At 46.1% G+C, this 18,520-nt stretch overlaps 2 pseudogenes; one reads left to right on the forward strand and one right to left on the reverse strand.

Moving 5' to 3' along the window:
* Positions 1 to 568: 568 nt before the first annotated feature.
* LOC144234498 (large ribosomal subunit protein uL11-like) overlaps positions 569 to 18,520 on the reverse strand; it is a 42,225-nt pseudogene continuing 24,273 nt past the window's right edge.
* On the forward strand, positions 15,730 to 15,816 carry LOC144234731 (small nucleolar RNA U3; annotated as a pseudogene).

The raw sequence follows: 18,520 nt of genomic DNA on the forward strand, positions 1-18,520 counted from the left end.
CCAGGCATCCCTATTATGTATTCTTTATCCCCGAAAACCTGAATTTATGTGTATAAGAGCAAAAAAAGAAGGGCCCAAACCTTTCACAGACAGGTGTCCTACTGCTGAGGGAAGCTTAGTTCCAACCTTGTATGCAGTCTTTAGAGGGCATTCTTGCAGATGAGGTGACCCCTACAGCCTTGGAAGAGGAGGGACCTTTGAGGTCATCTAGGGCAGAGTTGCCTCATGGATTGTTCTAGGAAAGTTCTAGGCTCCCTGCTCCTATGAGAGCAGCTTTGCTTTTTTTTTTTTAAGTTTATTTATTTTGTGGTGAGGAGGGGCAGAGACAGAGGGAGAGAAAGAATCTGCACTGTCAGCACAGAGCCCGACACAGGGCTCCATCTCCTGAACTGTGAGATCATGATCTGAACCGAAATCAAGAGTTGGACACAGCCGACTGAGCCCCTCTGGGCACCCAGCAGCTTTGCTTTTTTATATTGAGCTCCTTTTTAGACTTTATTCGACAAAAAGACAAACCTAAAAGACAGGAAAGCAAAGCAAAGAGATCGAGTCCAGTTCTCTAATTCCCTCACAGGAAGAGCGAGGCTGACGGGTGATCCAAGGCATATAGTCATCCAAGTGGCAGGCCCGCAGTGGGGCCCACAGGCTCCTGCCCACACTCTCTCCCGCCTGACTTGCTGGGTCTCTCTGACTTTGTTTCCACATTACCCCACGTGAATTCTTCCAGAGCCAGTGCCTTGATATCAGTGTGCACAACACCAAGGTTCACGTCTGCCCCGTTTCCAGGAAATGTGATTGCCTAGGAATACAAAGTCTGTGAGGGAAGGCGGGGTTAGAACGCATTCCCATCGGCTGCGTTGCTTTATAGCATCTTTCATTTCTGAGCATTTCCCAACCAACATGATAAATCACAGATTAGAGGCCTACCTTGTACAGAAGCCACGTAGGCAGTCTAGTGTAGACCAGGAGCTTGAAGGTGGGTGGCCCTCTGGTCACCTTCTGCACACAGGGGGAGCGCTCCTTGCTCTCCCTCATCAGGATGCCCTTCACCCCTCTCCAGCACCTGCAAGAGCAGGAAGCGCAGTGCATCAGAAGCAGCCATTTTGTTGCCAGAGAACTCTAGTTATAAGTCTTTTAAAAGCTGAACAAGGTTAAATGAATCAATTGAGATTAAATCAGTTGAGATTTAGCCTGAATCTGCTTCTAAAATAACTTTTCCCTTTTTCCCGGATTGGACTGGAAACCGTATGCAGCCAGCCCTGACCCCCACCGGAGCCTGACAGAGTTTACCCCATTCTTTGACATGTGATACACCAAAAGTAGCAATTTCATTCACTAGAAGGAACAGAACGTGGTTTCCATTTCCCTTGCTGCCCAGTGTGGCCGATGGACAAGCAGGTTCAAAACCTAGGACAGCGTTCAAAGTGCAGGCCCTCAGCCCACCCCAGGCCCGTTGAGTCAGAATCTGCAGTTTAACAACCCCCCAGGTGATTCCTCAGCCCATTGAAGTTTGAGGAGCACTCTTGCAAATAGGACCACTGGCTACAGGAAAGAAGGGGAGAGAGTCTGGCCACCCACTGCGACACAGAGGCTGACCTGCGTTTTGAGTGTGAGTGACAGATCCTGAGCATCTCCTGCCCATTCTCTCTCAGGAACCAGTGTGGGAGGGCTTATCAGTTTCCAGAGCTGCACTCTAAAATAGGAGTGGAGATTAACTTCCCTTGTCCTGGCTGGACACGAAGAACCGGCGTGTAGACCCCTGCCTTGATGTGTAGCGCCAGTGCCAGGGCTCACGGAGGCTCGCCCTGCTGACGGCGGATCAGCCCGGAGCGTCCTGGTTCAGGGTGGATGGTGCACCGCCTCTGCCCTGCTGTAGTCTGACGCGTCATGCACGCTGAAACTCTTTTCTTATGAAATCCTCCAAGGAGCGCGGAGAGGAGTGCTGGAAGAAGAGTCCACACAAGAATTCTCAGCAGCCGTTCCCCTGTGGTTCACCTCCCTTGCGATCCTCACCCTGGGGTCCACAGGTTCCATTTAAAACTCAGACTCCAGGGTCGACAATAGTGTGTCTGCTGGTTCTTCATAGCACAGCTGAGACAATCTGACATTTTCAAAAAGAATTTAACTAAATACTAAGGGAGAACAAAAAGGAAATAAAAGCAGACAATACAAATAGCGAGTTTCCAGAGCCCTAGTTTCTGATCCTAAAATAACCAGCCGCTGGTCTTAAGGATGGTGTGAGAATTTGCATTATTGTTCAACAAATACCCATTTCCTCCCCTTTCCCACTGTGTGTGGAGCATACGTCCTTGTCACATCAATGTTGACTTGGGCCACGTGACTTTCCCTGGCCACGGGGATGTAATCGACACGACACCAACAGAGGCCACAATGTGCAGGCATGGCGTGCTTTGCATCCAGGGGTCTGCCGTGGCGGGAACACGCCTTGGGTAGCGTAGGCTTTTCAGCCCGGATCCGAGAATGACACATGGAGTGTGCCTGGACCCAGCCTGAGGCCGGGAGCCCTGCGTGACCCACAGCCTAGATCAGAGCCTCCCAGGCAGCCCATTCCAGATCAGCCGAGTAGCAGAAAAACAGAAGACCGTGAGCGTAAATGCCGGTGCGGTGATGCACGGAGGGCCCGGCTGACTTGTGTGTCAGCGTCATCGTGCCCATAGCCGACCGATAGGAATGATGTAGGGTCACTGGCCCTGTCCGAATTCCCTTCCGTGGAGCAAGTCCTGCGCATCTCACTGGCTGCTACCCATGAGCTCTAGCAGAACGTCGGACCTTGTTCCTGCGACCCAGACAGCAAGTGAAACACAGACCCGCCTCCGGCCCCTCTGGAGAGTGAAGCTTACCGGCCTCCTCAGACGAACCCCTGCCCCATCGCCCACCTCTGCGTAGTGAGCAGCCTTGCCTGCGGCCAGCTCAGCCCTGTACTGTAAGCCTACAGGCCCAGGTGTCGGAGCCACACAGTCATCGACGCAGTGACTGGTGAGACCCACTTGCAGTTGCAGAAGCCTTTTTTGCCCACCTGTCCCGGTAGCTTGGACACCCCTCCTTCCCTTCCACATGGAGTGACCCCTACTTGTCTTCTTGGCTCTCAGCTCCAGTGCCACTTTCCCAGGGGCCTTTCCCAACTGGGTCAAGTCCCCCGTGGCCACTCCCATAGCTCTTAGCTTCTTTGTAGCTCCCAGAGATGCCATTTTACGTGTACTCATGGGAAGATTAATGGCCATTTGCCCCCCAGACTGTAAGCTTCAGGAAGGCCAGGGAGAACTCCCGGCCATTGGGTCACCTCTGCAAACTCCATGCACTGCATGGACCTGGGCCCCAGCGTCCTTAGTAACTACCCATCAAGTAGAGCAGCCTCATTCTCCCTCTGCCCTCAGAAGTGCTTCTTTCCCAGGCAGTTCTCTGATTTCTGGACTTTCCTTCCTTCCCCTAGCACTTTTATCCCGCAGCTCATGAACTTACACGGTTCTCTCATAATTGCAGGGTCCCTCCCAGGCCCCTAAGGACACGCATGCAGGAACAGAAATGGGGTCTTCAACCCTCAACAGATCTTAGCATCTGAATCTTGGATGTGAGGGCACATCCCTCTCAGTTACTAAAGAGGGAAACCGAGGCACATTGTTTTTTCCAAGTTTACTGGGTCTGCCATTATTGACAAGCTGCTGACAGGAAGTTCATTGTCGCTGGGGCATAAATTGTTTTCCTCCTCTCGCGATGACTTTGGCACCAGATACCTTTGGTCTGAAACACTCATTCCTCACTGAGCAGCCCTGGCTCTGAAGGGTCTGCAGGCTGCATAAGGACGGATTGGGAGCCGCCCGCTGGCCAGGTGTTCGGGAGCAGCTGCCACTTTCCTTCCTTTGTTTTTTTCTGCCATTGCTGGTTTGAACCCTTATCGAGAAGGCCACTCTGTCCGGGACAGGGAGGTAATTTAGTCTTGCGTCTGTTTGGCAGCTCCCTGATTACCAGCTGAGCCTGATTACACAGTCTGTGTGCTTGTCCCCAGGACAGACGTGCCGCTGCCACTCTGGAGGACGGAGGTGGCTCCAACTGTGAAATTGCATTTTGGAATCTCCCTTCCAGCGCTTGGCTGTGGCCAACCCAGACCCAGTTCCCGTGGGGAAAGGGCTCCCAGTCCCAAGGTTAATTTCAGAGCTACTTACTTGCAGTTGCTTCCTCTGTCCAGCAGGGGGTCCTAGTGGACAGACCAGGCTCTCCTGTGTCTAGACCTTCTGCCCCTTTCCCAGGTGATCCTTGGATTCCCTGGGGCTGCTTCCCTTCCTCGGCAAGACAGCCTCCACTCAGGAGTGAACAAGTTTAACTAAAACACTCAGCAAACATTTATTAAGGACTTCTGTGCCAGCAGCCTGAGGTGTAGGTTGAGTAAGACACTTCTGAGCATGGGAGCCCTCACAGTAGAGATGGAGACTGCCGCGTGGCATGTTGGGAGTTAGAGTAGTGGGACCCAGAGGAGGGGACTGGTTCCCTCAGAGGAGGCTGGAGCAGAGTAGTCCTGGGAAGGCCTCACAGAAGAGGCGCCATCTTGATTGGGCCTTAAAGGGAATAATGAGATTTTGTTTCCAAGTGAGGAAGTAACAGCAGGATGGAGGGAACGTTGTGAGTGGCCCCCAGAGGCATGAGAACCCCAGGTGTGTGAGGTGGGGGGACAAACAGCCTGGGTAGCCAGGCCGTGGCGGCGGGGTGCGGGGGTGTTGGACAAAGGCGGGCGTATGCCTGCCAGAGACCCTGTGAGGAGCCTGGGCAAGAAGACTGTGAAAGATGAGAGGCTGGAAGGTCGAGCTGAGCTCAGAGAGTGAAGGGTGGCGTGTAACGAGCTGGTCCACCGTGAGGCAGACAGAACCACAGGCATCGGTGCCTGTTCCAGCACGGGGCGGGCGCTCAAGCTTCTACGGGAAAATATCACTGTTGTACGTAGATGAAAGATTTTTCCTAGAAATACCAATTTCTGGAAGATAAAACATGTGCCGTAAACAAACCCTGGAAGATTTGTTTTTAAAAGATCATTTGATAAAGTGGCATTAGGGACAGATTGTGAATTATTGTCAAAAAGCTGTGGCTGGCATCCTTTAAGCGCTTTTGGTATACCAGACATGTTATAAGCACTTGATGTATATTTCCTTCATTTGACCCTTAGAACAACCCAATGAGGCAGATGCTGGTCTCCCTGTTTGGTAGTTGAAAGTGCCTGGTCATTGGTAGTTGAAACATGGGCGTTTGGTGAGTCAGTCGGTCTGACTCCAGGGATGGTGCACAGCCTACATGCCCTCTGGGAGACGGCCAGAATCCCAGGCTAAGGAATGCCAATTTTCTCCAGGCATTTGGGAGCCATGGAGGGTTCAGAGCAAAGCGGAGATCTCCTCTGTTGATGATCACCTGTCTGCTGAGCACATAGGCAAGGCGTGCAGAACTTGCAGGGGCCGCACAGCACTTGAGACAATGAACGGGGCCCTAGCAGAGGGAGTCCGGGCCTTTGGGTAGGACTTCCTGAAGAAAGGCTTTCAGCTCAATGGCATATCTCAGGAGCCAAGCTGCACAGAGTGACAGGCTCTGAGGACGAGGGCTGCCTGCACACATCGAAGAATGGCACGGACCTGGCTGCCTCCTGGCCGTTTTAATCTTTCATATGCCTTAAATCACCCTCAGCAGGAGCACCTGCAATTAGGAAGGCAGAGAGGAGACCCGAACTTAAATTCCCTTTGTCTTCTTGACACCAAATCCAGCAATCTAAAGACCATCTCGCAGACCTTTCCCTGGCCAGCCCAAGCACCTCAAGTGTGTGGTGTCCTCAGTAAGCAGGGGTGACCCACTGCCAGAAAGTCCTCAGAATTCCTGCAGCCTGAGACACCTTCCACCTGCTGCGGTGGAGTTCTGGCCCCGGATTCCCCATCTCACTGCTTTCCAGCCGCCTTTGTTTTCTTTCTGACCACCTTCCCAAATGAACCTCTGAATTACATTCCTGCTCTTCCTGGGGTCTGCAAATCCTCCGTAATGAGTAGCCATCTGCAGATTTCATTTTTATTCAGCCTCCCCTCCCCCCTTCAGATTGGTAATAAAAATATTAAATAGGACTAAAGCCAGTGCGGGCCCCCACAGCGCCCTGCTAGACAGCCCCCCGCCCCCGGGACTGGCCGCCTTTGATCACTGGCCTTTTCTCCCTGCAGTCGTTTGGCCAGTTTCGAGCCATCTTCCTAGGCCCTCAGCCTGGTCCACCTGAACCGATTTTGAAAATAAAAATATTGAAAGATATTTCAAGATTTTCTAGTTAAAGTCCAAATCTGCGGGGGTTTTTTTCTATATGGCAGGAAACAATTATAGTATACAACAGAGTTCTTTTCTTCCCACCTAACAGGATATTAAATATCAGCATGTTTTGATGTGATAGTTGACAAAATGTTTTGTTTTCAACAGGTTCTTTTGAATCCTGTTTCTGAGTTAACAGTTACTAATAAGGAATAGAAATCCTACTCCATTTCTCTTTTTTGATCACAAACTCAGGCCTGGAGCATTTGCGCTTTAGTTTCTTTGGCATAAAAAAAAGTGAACTGGCGAATTTGTGTTCCTAACCGACTCCAAGGAAATATTTGGTGGCACTACAAAGCATTCTTTACCCTCTAGAAAGGCTCCTGGCACAAATATTCCCCTGTGTTTGGGGGATCCCAACAAGAGAGATGCCCCCAAACCCATTTCATATTAAAAAAAAAAAAAACTTTTTTCTTTTTTAGAAAATAGGTTTTATTTTTTGGAGAGATTTTGGGCTCAGGAAAATTGAGATGAAGTGGGGATTTGCCGTATACCTTCTGCCCGCCCGCACGCCCATCCACACGCACCGGCTCCCCACCAGAGGGACTGTGCGCTGCAGTCCGTGAATCTACGCTGACACATCGTTGCCCCAAAGCCTGTGGTTCATGTTGGGTTCACTCTTGACGGTGTACGTTCTATGGGTTTTGACAAATGTATTTTGACAAATGTTTTGACATGTATCCGTCATTATGGTATCTCACAGAATATTTTCACTGCCCTGAAAACCCTCTGTGCTCCGCCCACTCAGCTCTCCTTCTCCCCAGCCCCCAGCAACCCACTGATGTTTTTACCATTTCCATAGTTTCACGCGTTTCGTGTTTATTCTACATGCTGCACACCTTTAGAAGTCCTAGAAGTCGCTCCTCGGGAAATGCACTCTGCATATATGAATGTGCCGTGAAACAGAAATGCATCTGTTCTAGGCAGTTTTCCTTCTTTCCTCGCCCTCCTGAGACGTGGGGCTCATGAAGTCAGAAGCCCAGCTGGTCGCATGTGGCCACGAGAAGGTGTCTTTTCAGGCTGTTTATCTTTGCCTCACCACCCTCATCACAGTAATGAGGGTGGACGGAGACTTAAAAGCAAATATGATCTCACAAATAGGCCAGACCACTTTCCAATCCAGCATCCAGAACAAAAGATAGGCCTTCCCAGCGGTAGCTCACCCGGGGATGAAACACCCTCAGCTTCTTCTGTAAAGCCTTTTCACTTTCTCTCAAGAGATGTATATTTCCTCAAGTCTTTGACTTCTGTAAGGACCCCGGAGGAGAGACCTTGCAATAGTTGGACCATTATTTTGAAATTTTTTTGTGACAGTTTTCTTGGTCAAGAGCTTTAGTAGGCAAGACCCTCCAAACTAGAAGCCTTAACAATGATTTTCACGTTACAAGTGAACAAGAGAGCAGGACATAATGGGAACCCTGCCATTCCCAACATATTTAAGCTCTACTCTGTAGAGGGAAGACGTGATAAAGGGGGAGAGATTTTAGAATTCACAGAATACCATTATCTTTCATCACGAATATGTTTGTACTCAAGATATCACCATAGCTGATAAAGAAATTTCTGAAAATACTACATTATATATACTGCATTTAATAGATTGATTCTTCTATACACATGGTGCTTGCTTGTGTTCTATAATATATGGGCACATAATTTTTTGAACGTATTTGTAAAAGACCTATATAAACATAATGTCACTGGTTAGCAAGCTCATTGAAATGGTGATGTGGGCCCTGGGCCCTCGCTTTCTTTGTATCTCCGTATATCGGGTCTCAATGGCAATGGAGTGGGAGCTGTCCCGTTTCAGAGTCCCTGAAGCCCAGGTTTGTGTTTGTGTGTGGGGAGAGTTAATGAGAACAGAATGGCTTTCTTTCCCTGCTTCCCCAATCCCATCTGTTCAAACAAAAGGCTGAAAGGGAAAGAGAACGGAGACCCTGCTGGTCAAGGGGGGAAGAATAATAACACATATCCTTGGGCAACATTTCAGCACATGCAACCCTTTTATACTGTGCTAACGCTTTTATTCAGACAAAAGAAAGTCAGGCCAATGTAGGTTCCATTAAAAAAAAAAATCATTATTAAAAAACGTACATTAGGCCCAAAGGCTAGTTGGGCTTTTTTTTTTTTTTTTCCACTGCATTCGTAAGTCTAGATTAAAAAATGGAAAATCTGTAAGGGACGAGAAAGCAGTTTGGTTGTAGTAAAATCTGCTGAGTAACGCACGTTTGTAGAGAGTGGTAGAAGCCCAGTGTTACTGTGTGAAGTTTCAATTAACATTATCGCAAAAGGCGTAAAAGAAGGCACTTTCTGCTCTTCCTAAGGAGAGTCTATGAAAATACCGTAATTTCCAGTGGTGCACAATAAAACGCAGTGCCCTCTGCCCCTCAGGTCAATGGCTTGTCAGCTGAAGCCCAGCGAGGAACTCACTGGAAGATCAGAACTTTCCCCAGAGCAGTTCACTGGGCTTGACTGGCTCCTAAAGATGGCTTCTAGAATACCGGTGGGGCACCTTGAGGTAATATTTTATAAGGTTTGCTGATATGTGGTGCTACTTACCCAGGCAGAAGAAAAGGCTGTGGGGATTGCTTCACTACATACAGGCCTCCACCACCAGGAGCTGTTACCACAGACGGGAGAGCGAACTTGCCATCAAACGATTAAGTTTCTGGTGTCTGTACTGCAAACCGTATGTTTCAGCAAATCAGTCATCACAGTAGCTGTTGCCATCATGTACAGACGGTCTTCTCGTTCTGTGGAAGTGTGTGAACTTACTGCCATCTTCTCTTGCGAGAACTCAGATGCTGTCACTCCGGCGACAGGAAGATAAAAGGTGAAGAGATTCACAGAGATTGCCAAGGAGTGAAGAGGTCCAGGTCACTATATTTTTGGGAAAAGAAGGAGACCACGTCTTCAAAATACTCTCCAGGGGTGCCTGGGTGGCTCAGTCGGTTAAGCGTCCAACTTAGGCTCAGGTCATGATCTCACAGTTTGGTGGGTTCAAGCCCCACGTCGGGCTCTGTGCTGACAGCTCAGAGCCTGGAACCTGCTTTGGATTCTGTGTCTCCCTCTCTGTCTGCCTTTCCCCCACTCTGTCTCCATCTCTCAAAAATAAATAAATGTTAAAAAAAAAATACTTTCCAAAGGATGAATAAGAGAAAGGAAGAGAAAATAAAAGGCAAATATGAGTGGGAAGAAATGTCATTTTCAGATCTCCTGGGAATTATGAAGATCTGAGGACATTTCATAAGGAAATGCTGTTAGGAACCCCTAATAGGGATATGCCAAGGGGTGGAGAGCTAACTAAGTCCCTAGATGGTCTGTTGCCTACCCATGAAAGGCGAACCAGACCTATAAATTCTAAGGGGACACAGACTCTGAAAACAAGAGACATTTCTTACAAGGGGGCCTTGAAGGTTAGTAAAGCACAAACGTAGCCACTCTTGGTCATCACAATATTATTATGGCAATATTTTCTCATAAGTGTTCCTTTTCATCAAGTAGGCAACATTCAATTATGCATGCAAATGGCAGAGAAAGCAGGGAAGAGGCAGTCCAAAGCAGTGATTGATCAAAACCGTATTCTCTGGCTTTCACCTGCTTCATATTATTCTTTTTTACAATGCATTTTCTTCCCTCATTATTTATTTTTGCTTGGACTAATTTTAAAATGAGTTTTTATTCCCCAGGTACTTTGGTCAGTGTTGGCCCAGAATGAAAAACACACCCCTTATAATCCACAGAGGATGTAATCCACGACATTAATAACTGGTGAGCTGAACGCATTTGCCTACCCCGTTTCCTTCCTCTATCCCTAAAGGAAACGAGGAATATAAATATACCAACTTTACAGGAGAGATGAGTTTTTAAAGGTTTGGCTACAAAAGGAAATTTTGGGGTAGCAGAATTAGATTTTTCCATGGACATTCATCTGAAATGTAAAGCTGTGTACCAGACAAACAGCCTCGTTCTAGGGGATAATAGGAACCATAGTTAAGAGATAATAAGGCTTTAAAGATCACACATTTGAGGGAAAGGCTAACTGTTGGGTGGCTGTCATTATACCATCTGTGTTAAGTCAGAAGAGAAGTACACTATGGTTGGTACAGACTCCTTAGATATGAGAAGGACCTCCCTGTCCCCACCCCCAACCCTACAGTTTCAGGCACCTTTAAGGAATGGTTCCTTTTTTACCATCGTTTTGGGTAAGAAGGTTGTCACACAAGTGACAGAGAGCAGCTGTCTTCTGTGCATTTGCCTTAAACTCAGACACATCGATTTATTCCATAATCATTCATTGTGAGGAACTGAACAGAGGCTGCGAGTGATTTGGAAAGGCTAGCACCCAGGTGCATGTGAGGGGCAGATGACATGGTCTGCCAGGTTTGAGGCTGGATATTTATTTGTCCTGAGGGTGTTGAGGAGGCTCGGAGGTAGTAAATAGACCCCAACAGTGGTACTGCTTCTGTTCTTTATCTGGTTTCACTGAACTCTGCCTCATTAAATGAACGTGTGGCATCAAGAGATACCTGTAAAGAAGCAGCAGACAAGCAAACGAGAATGGTAGAGTCAATCATCTACTCTTAGCCTGAGCTCTTGACCACATTTTGGGGTAAAAACCAAATGGATGTACTTAGCTCTGACCAAAAAAACAAAAAAAATTAAAATTTATCAAGACACTCTGAAATACAAATTAGTAACATTAACGACAGGGTACGATCCACAGGCATATATTGTGTTTTCATGAAATGAGGTATCTTTTTGGCCACGTCCGCCATGAAAATCTAATGGGGAGAGGGTCAAAAGGTACAGACTTCCGGTTATGAAATAAATAAGTCCTGGGGATATAATATACAGCAGTATGGTGACTATAGTTCATAATAATGTACTGTATATTTGAAAGTTACTAAGATCTTAAAAATCCTATTGCAAGAAAAAACTGCATAACTCTATGTGATGATGGATGTTAACCAGACTTACTGTGTTGATCGCTTCAAAATATATATGAATATCGAATCATTATGTTGTACACTTGAAACTAATACAACGTTATGTGTCAACTATACCTCAATTTAAAAAGAAAAATCTAGTGAGGAAATAAACTAGACATGGAACCCCAGCTTTGAATTGTTGTGTTGTGCGTTGTTAAACCAGGTTTGTTTGCTTTTGACGAAGTATATCCAACTACGTTGCTCTCAGTAAACATGTCATTATGAATTATAACATTAAGAGTATAGTTTTTATACTATTGATACATGAAAATAATATTAGAAGTATTTTTTACTTGGTCTTTGTCTTTTTCCAGTTATGATGGCTGTAGAACCCATCGCTCCCACACCTGGTAGTTCAGACCACCAACAATGTTGGCCCTGCTCACCGTTGTACAGTTCGGGCAGAGCTCAGCAGGGTTAGCTGGCATCTGTTCCTCATGGTGTTACCTGGGTCAGTTCAGAGGCTGGGACCTACATCGTGCTGTCAGGGAGTTGATGCGGACTGTTGGCTCCCCTCTGCCTGGGCCACCTACTCTTTTTTGTCAGATCAGGGCCCCCAAGGCACACATCCCAAGAGAGAAAGAGCTAAGCAGAGTAGCATCTCCTTTTATGACCTCGTCTAGCTGGGGGAGCCCAAACTTCCACCTGGGTTCAAAGGGAGGGAGCGCAGCCATCACCCCTCAGTGAAGGAGTATCAGAAAGAATAGGTGGCAGCAGAGTATGTCGATAATAGCCATCTGTGGGAAATACAGCTTTCCCAATGTATCATTTTTATTATCTTGCTATGTTTTATGTGCTTGACACAATACATTAGTATATGTTCACATTTTGCCCATAACTAAATATGCATATATTTATAAGATTGTCAAAATGTTTTATGAATTAGGGCACATGATGAAAATCATTCAAAAACCCCTAATTTAGATGATTGAAGGCAAATAAAACATTGTGTTTGCATAGCCTGGCAGCCACTCAACATATTTTAGCTTTTGGGTTCTTCCTCTTGGCCTTTAGATTAGCAGAAAGGTCAGTACTTCGTAAAAGCAGGGTTACTAGGATTCCTCACCTTAATTAATCTCTCTTTCCCCTATATTCTGATTGTATATTATGCCTTTGGTAACACATTTCTCTTTTTTTTTTTTCTCAATCAAGTTGTGTATGTAGATATCACATAAGACTGAGTCTTACTCAGCTCTGTATACTTAGCAGCTACGAGGGTGCTTTGTATGTGGTGGGTGCCCCCTCCTCACATACCGAGTAGAATGGACTTGCTGGAGTTTTAGGACCTCTCCTTCAGGGAGGAAGGTGGTGGCAGGAGGGCTGATTAGCCTTGGAGGAGAGAAGGGAGAAGGGAGCATGCTCCGGTGTCTGTTCCTCTGACCAACAGCTCTTGCTGTCACGTCCCCTATGTCTTCCAGGCCAACTCCGAGGGCCAGGATCGTAAGGCAGAGGAAGAGACTAGGCCCTTAATCCAAAAGACAGTAAATATCTACTTTTCACTTTTAGCACAGGTGCTGATGTCCCTGATCCCATAGCTCATGGCAAATGGGAATAGGTAGATTATCAGTCATGACACGTGTCACTGACTGAATAAAACTTTGGGCCAATTAATTCTCGGTTTCCTCATCTGTAGAGGGGTGGAGTTGTTTTAGTAAGTTCTTGGGCACCCTGTAGCCTAAAAATGTACTTCTTCAAACCCCTGAGATATGGTTCTGTGTGGGTGGTCATGACGGTGAAATAAAAGCAGTGATCCTGATTCATGGTCAAGGCACAGTACTGTCCTGCAGGCTTGTGGCTTAATGAAAACCATTGAAAGTATAGATTATTCCCCAATGCCTAGCATAGTACCTGGCCCAACATAACTGCTGGAATATTTGTTGAGTGTGATCTAATAAAGAACACAGCTGGTCTTTGTTCCTGGTTCCTGGCACAGAGTTTCAAATATCCTTAGAATTTCCCATATGATAGTAGAGTCTTTTATTATCATAAGGGCACCTTTGACCTTACCTGAGTTTATGCTAATGAGGTGACTCTTGATGGGCTTACATAGCTTCAAGGCAGGAGGGACTGGCTATGTCTGCAACACCGAGACACGGTTATGATTAGAGTACTGGAACCTTCTTTCAACCCCACCCCTTGACCTCTAAGGAGAGGAACAGGGCTGGAGATGGAGTTCGCTCACGTAGTCCGTGATTTAATCAGCAGTGCTAGTGTAATGAAACCCCAAATAAAAACCGAAAACCAGCACTCAGGAGAGCTTCGTGGTGGGTGAAGAGAAGGATATGCTCAGAGGGTCACACACCCAGAGAGCCTTTCCCCCAAGAACTTACCCTGTATACCTCCAGTGTGTGGCAGTTTGAGAACTGTAGCCTTCAGTCATTCGAGTGAATTGTCAGCCCTGAAGAGGGTGTGGGTCAAGGGAACCCCTGAACTTGTAGCCAAGCCGCACAGAAGTGAAGGTATCTGGGGATACCTTGCAACTGGTATCTGAAGTAAAGGCCATCTTGGGGACCTCGTGGGATCTGGTACTACACATACTTAGCGTCAGAATGAAAGCACTTTGCCCTTAACTTCTGCAGTCTGTGCTAACTCGGGGTAATGTGTGTCAGGATTGAATCAAATAGTAGGACACCCAGTTAGTATCAGAGAATTGGTGTTGGAACATAGTAAATATTTGCATCAGTGATAATAATGATGTCAATGAGCACTTACTCTGTTCCAGGCACTGTTCTGAGTGCTTTACATTTACTACGTCACATGCCCCCGTACAACAAAATTATGATCCATAAGACATTATCATCTCCCATTTACATGTATAGGAAACTGAGGCATAGACGTAGTAAGTAATTTCAGTGTTATGCAGATGGTAAATAGCAAAATTGAGATTTAAACCCAAGCAGTTTGGCTTCAGAGCCCGCATCCTAAACCACTACCCCCAGGGTCTCACTGTTCAGCGCTTTCTACGCCCTCAGGCAGCCAGCTCATGCACAACTAAGAGAGTCAGACTTGAAGATGTCGGGCATATCTGATGGCAGATATTCAGAAATGTGGAAAGGATTTCTTTTAAGACACTTCATAAAAGAGGCTGTGATGTAGTTGCCAGTTCCCTGAGAATTGAAATGATGCCACACGCCTCATCTCAACTCAGATATTAAGTGTGAAATTCCTCAGACCCTATTAATCAAAGCAATCACCGGAATCAATATTCATTAAACAACCATGTGCATGAACAAAAGTTAATCACGAAGAAGGCATAGACACTGCTCCCTCGTTGCTCTCCCCAAAAGGAAAGAGAACACTAATGGAGAAAAACCTTCCTTCCTGTCTTGGGGAAATAGAGGGTAGGAGAGAGTCCCGCTTATCCGGATGGATTCGAAGCACTCCACATCTGCCCTGTGCCCTCCTCATATCTCTTCATATGTAAAGTATTTTCTATTTGGAAGACAGAGCACGACTAGATTAATAGCAGGGCCGGTGACCCCTATCTGTAAAGGGCCTTGGCCTCTCATAAAAATACTTAATAGAGTTCTTTCCCTTTAATTGCATGCCACAATCTTCGGGGGCCCATCCATCTCTACGGCTGCTCCCGGCACTGGCCTCCCTTTGTATTGTGCTTCTGCCTCAGTGTGGAATCAGCTGATGAGGCCAGGGGTCCCAAGGCAGTACACCATCTGGTCAAGGTCATGGGTGGCAGATTACCAATTAGGAAGCATGGCAGGGAGGATGTTGCGTGGCTTGGGGCCAGGAATAGATGGTGGATCAGCCATCAGTTCGGGAACCGGTGTAGGGGTTGCAACAGATTAATACACAAATCTCTGCTCCCAGGGGATCCTGCATGAAATCTTAGATTTGGTCACTAGGAGCTTTTGGAGGTAGATAATGAAGCAACTTTATTAAAAGATGAGCATGCACTTAGAGCAGTGAGTCTCCAGTTTTACTGCACAAATGAATCACCTGGGTGTTTTGTTAAAATGGAGATTCAGTGGGTCTGAGATGGGCCTGAGATTTTTGCATTTATAAAACACCAGGGATGCCCGTGCTGCTGGGTCATGGATCACTCTTTGAACAGCAGGGTCTTAGAATACGTCTTAGAATACGTCTTACCTGCCTCTGTCCTCTCTTCAGAATACTTCTCCTGCAGTAATCGACCTCATCGGTGTGGTAGACATGCCTTCTACCCAATCCCTGCATTACATGAGGTCCCTCTTACGTGTTACTGGTGAATAAGATAGGCCTTGTTTCTACACTTTATCTTTCTTTTACTTTATATTTTCATTTTAATTGTGCAAATACTGTGTGAATATATCTGGAATATTTTAGCCAACTCAAACATTATTATTTAATCTGTGAACCCTTCCGTGTCTTTAACACAAGTACCCTTTTAAGACTAACGACCATGAAGACTATACTTCCAGGGTTCATTTCTATAGTTTGTTACTAGAGAAGTTTCTCTGAACGTGAAGGCTAACAACCATGATACCATTGTTATTCTCAATGAAGTCAATAATAATTGTTTAACATCATCTAATATCTAATTCGTGTTTAATTTCAGATAATTTTCCCCCATATGTCCTTTTACGGTTTGAGTAAAGATCTCTACAGAATTACCTTTGGTTAGTTTTTATCTTAAATTTCGATTTCTCTTCATCTCTAACAGCTCTTATTACTAATTAATATTAGTAGTATTATTATTTTGGAATTTTTCCCACTTACTTGCTGAAGAGACCAGATTAGTTGCAGGCACAACTTCTTGCATTCTGAATCTGTCTGATTGCATCCTCTTGGTGTTATTTAACCTGTTCATTTAACCCCTGTAGTTCCTGTTATTGGGTAGTTAAATCTGACTTAATTAGATTCAGTGCCCTTCTTTTTTCCCCAGTTATACTCCATAAGTGGTGCTATATGCTTTCTACTCTGTCACGTTGGGAGGAACATATGACAGATTTTTCGAGATGTTAAGATTCATTGACCACTGGGTTCAGATGATGTTAACTTGACTGTTGTGAAGTCCACTGTCAACCTTTTGTGTCTGATGTTAGCCACCGTTGATAACGCTTGTCTGCACTCTTAAAAGTGCTCCTGTAGCGCTCTGTGCTTCTCTGTCACACCACTTAATCAGTTTTCTCTGCTTTATGGTGAATTCCTTCAAAGCAGAATCATGTCTCTCTCTTTAGAGCCTGGCATATGGGTACTCAATAAATACTGACTGAGTGAATTCTGCCTCTAACATCTCCTGAGATCAGTGGACGCCTGCCAGAGATTGGCTCACAGGTCACATCCTTCCTAGAGGTATACAGCACTTTTAGAGGCTTGGTAATATCAAAGGCATTCCTTCTAGCAAGGATGCCACTTTTGAGTTCAATGTCATGTCAGAGACAAGCAAGGTATTTAAGACATTACTGGAGTTCTCAGTCCCCTGGTGCCACAGAGGAAATAAGGAGAGAAAAGGAAGAGCCTTTCTCAGTCTTTGAGTCAAGGAAACAGATCTCGGATCAGACACATGGTCACAAGCAGAGACTTACTGAGGGGCACAGAGCAGTGCTTGCTGTGGGAGAGAAGCAAGAGATCTTCCAGCAATAGTTTCTAATGTGACCGTATGCTCGTTTGAGCCATGATAACCTCTTCTCCGAGTGGAGGAGTCACTGGTGCTCTCATTGAACTTTGTTCTCCTTCTTCAGAACATCTTTGAATTCAACAGCTTCTGTGTGGAACAGTTCTTCCAAACTGTTCAACTTGGGCGGTGATAGATGACCTTCGAACTTCTTTAGTCCATTTGTGACAGGGAATAAGGGGCAGGGGCTTACTAGAACATCATCCTGGGGCAACTTCTTAGCTTTCCGAGACTGAAGGGGACACCACAGTATGTCCAGTAGGAGGAACCCTTGTCAGTAAAGATGCCAGGCTATCTTAGGATGAAGAGGAGATGCTGAAAGAAGGTGGAAGATGGGCAGTGGTTCGACTTAGAATGTTCAACTTGCTGACAGTGCAAAAGCAGTATGCATTCAGTAGAAATTATACTTTGGATTTTGGATTTTGATCTTCTCTTAGGTTAGGGATATGCAGGAGGCTGCTGGAGCTCTCAGCCCCGTGACCACGAGGGTGAGCAGCCAGTGCACCGATAGCCATTCTGTACCCACACGGCCAGTCTGTTTTCCACTTTCAGTACAGCAGTTAACAAGTTACACGAGATATTCTATACTTTATTATAAAATACACTTTGTGACAGGTGAATTTGCCCCACTGTAGGCTAATGTAAATGTTCTGAGCATGTTTAAGTAGGCTAGGCTAAGCTATGATGTTCAGCAGGTACGTAGGTTAGGTGTATTCCATGCATTTTTTGACTTAATGGTATTTTCGCTTTACGGTGGGGTTTATCTCCATTTAAATCCCATTTGGGTCGAGGAAGATCTGTAATCTGCTGAGGGCCTGAAGTCACTCGCTGAAAGAAATATGTAAGATGAAAGGGGAAATGATAGCTTTCCAGGTTCCTCCCATTACTCTCCCTCTCCCTCCCTCCCTCTCTCTCTGTCTCCCCCTCACTCTCTCTCTCCCTCACTCTCCTTTTCCCTCTCCCTCTCTATCTCTCTCTCTCTCTGCCAGTGTGCATTTACACACTGATTCACAAGCCTGAACTTTACAGGAGTGGTTCTCAACCGGGGATAATTTTGTCCCCCTACAGGGAACAGTTACCAATGTTGGTGACATTTTTGGTGATGAGGACTGTGGAGTTGCTCCTTGCATCTGAAGAGTACGGGCTGGGGACAGCACCAAGCGTGCTGCCGTGCACAGGACAGCCCCACAGCAAAGTATTATCGCTTCCAAAATGTCAGTAGTGCTGAGGTTGAGAAGCCCCGCCTTAACGTAGTCGTTTGTCTGTTCACCAATTGTCACTTGCAGTGCTACCAACTCTCAGACTCTGCAGTTTAGTGTCTTCCAACCCAATTCCTAAATTCCCACTCTCAAATTCCCTGGACTCTTTCCTCAGAGTTATCTAAGGAACAGTTCTGGTATCTTCAAAGTCAGAGGTTCCAGAATGTGTGTCTGACTATAAATCTCTGCCCCCATCCCCATCCCAGATCACTCTATTCCTTTTTTTTTAAATTCTGCTTTTCATACCTTATATTGTTTTAAGAAAAAGAGAACAGAAATATATGGGGCAACTAATGAAACAAGTGGCTCCGTCACTTAAG

Source organism: Crocuta crocuta, unplaced genomic scaffold (genome assembly GCF_008692635.1).
Source record: "Crocuta crocuta isolate KB4526 unplaced genomic scaffold, BGI_CrCroc_1.0 scaffold180, whole genome shotgun sequence".
Lineage (NCBI taxonomy): Eukaryota > Metazoa > Chordata > Mammalia > Carnivora > Hyaenidae > Crocuta > Crocuta crocuta.